This window comes from Macrotis lagotis, chromosome 3, assembly GCF_037893015.1.
Source record: "Macrotis lagotis isolate mMagLag1 chromosome 3, bilby.v1.9.chrom.fasta, whole genome shotgun sequence".
In the NCBI taxonomy this organism is placed as follows: Eukaryota; Metazoa; Chordata; class Mammalia; order Peramelemorphia; family Peramelidae; genus Macrotis; species Macrotis lagotis.
In genome coordinates, this window is record NC_133660.1 from 303,726,582 (window position 1) to 303,728,764 (window position 2,183).

At 33.8% G+C, this 2,183-nt stretch overlaps 1 pseudogene; it reads right to left on the reverse strand.

The window, feature by feature from the left end:
- Positions 1-860: 860 nt before the first annotated feature.
- On the reverse strand, positions 861-1,791 carry LOC141517077 (olfactory receptor 4A47-like; annotated as a pseudogene).
- Positions 1,792-2,183: the final 392 nt, after the last annotated feature.

The following is a 2,183-nucleotide window of genomic DNA, read 5'->3' on the forward strand; positions in this document are numbered from 1 at the left end:
ATGCTAGTTGATTTTACAAGATCACACTGTCTTTTAGATTTTTAATGTATATATGATGCATATATATATCCATATTCATATATATGTGCATTTATATAGAGAGATAATTTTTGTGACAAAAGAAAAACTAACTCTATATTCCTTCATTTTATATCACATTATTAGCCCTGAGATGCCATTTGAGGGTGATAAATATAAATATTATCTGTGAGGCTGGTTGATTTACTTTAGGACTTAGAGGAGTAGTAACTTCAAGATAATAGGGAAATGGAATAGTTTCTTCTGTTCTCTAAAATATCCTTTTCCATGCCAGAAAAAACATCATATAAATATTTATTTACACCACTAAATATAGCAGACCAATATTTTTCAAAATATTAACTTTGTATCTTTGTTAGAAAATTGCTCTTGGAAGTGTCACTTTAAATGAATTGATAAATGCCTGATGAATCAAAATACTCTTCATAAAATTTTATTTTAGATACAAATAAAAGTGAAGAAATTCAATGCTCAGTACATAAATGAAATCAGGCTAAATATATTTTTTCTGCATTAGACATTTTGCAGAAAAAAAGAAGCAAAAAAATTAGGAGAAAAATATGCTTCAATCTTTCATTAACATTCATTAGTTGTCCATCTGACTGTGGATAGCATTTTTTCATCAAATCATGATGCTCCTTAACAAATAATTCCAACAGCATCAAAATTGGGGTTTCTACTGCTATTGATGGAGAGATACTTACTTCTGCATTTCTTCAGGCTACACTAACAAAGTCTCAAAGAACAAAGTTTTAGGAATTTTATAGTCGTTTATCATTTCTCTTGTGGATCATCATTTCTTAGTCACATCATTGCATTCATTACCTATATCTGGACATTACTTTTCTGTTCCAAAGCTTCGAAATGGCATTTTTCATCTCTTTGTTTCTTAGGGTGTAGATCAAAGGATTCAACATAGGAGTGATGACAGTATAAAAGACGCCTAGATATTTATCAATGGGTGATGTATAATTAGATCTAACATACATGAAAATACAAGGGACAAAGAAGAAGACAACAACTATTATGTGGGAGACGCAAGTAGAAAGGGCTTTTTGTCGGCCTTCCAGACTTTGGGTCTTCAATGAGTATAAAATGACCCCATAGGACACAAGCAATAATGAAAAGACAGTTGTACATATTGCTCCCCCATTGGCAACCACCATAATGCCAATTATATAGGTATCTGTACAGGAAAGTTTCAACAGAGGGAACATGTCACAAATGAAGTGATCAATTATTTTGGGTCCACAAAATGTGATCTTTACAATAAAAAAGAGATGAACTACTGAATGCATAAAACCTCCAATCCAGGACACCACCAGCAACAGGACACATACCTGCCATCTCATAATGACCACATAGTACGAGGGCTTACAGATGGCTACATAACAATTATAAGCCATAAAAACGACGAGGAAAATTTCAGCCCCACCAACTATGTGTTCTAAGAAGAGCTGGACCATGCAACCTTGGAAAGAAATGGTCACCTTTTGACTGAGCATATCTAGGATCATTTTAGGGACAATAATACTGGAATAGACAGAGTCTATTAAAGAAAGACAAGAAGGCAAGAAAGAAATACATAGGAGAATTCAAACTCTTACTTCCAGTGATGGTTATGATAATCAGAATGTTGCCCACTATTGTTATAATGTAAATAATTGAGAATATGTCAAATAGTATTTTTTGTGCCTCAGAGTTCTGAGTAAGCCCCAGGAGGACAAACTCAGTGACATTTCCATTTTCCATATGTATGTGTGTGTGTGTGTGTGTGTGTGTGTGTGTGTGTGTGTTTATGTTTGTGTGTATGTGAGAGACAGAGAGAGAGAGAGAGAGAATGGGAGGCAGATTATATTGTTTATTGGATATAGCACCCAACTTATACTTATGAGAATCTTGACTTAAGCTCTGACATGTGGTAGTTTAGATGGATGCACTGCTTAATCTTTGTAGGCATTGATTTCTTCACAAGAATACTGTTCAAAACAATGAATCCTTGCTTGCTTCACAGACTTTTGTGGTGATGAACAGATGAATAGTGAATATTAAATTTTAATCTCTCCTATGAAAGCTGGTAATTCTTCTGGAGTTGCAATAGTCAGATTTTTGTCTATAAAACACCTGCAACTTGGCAAACATCT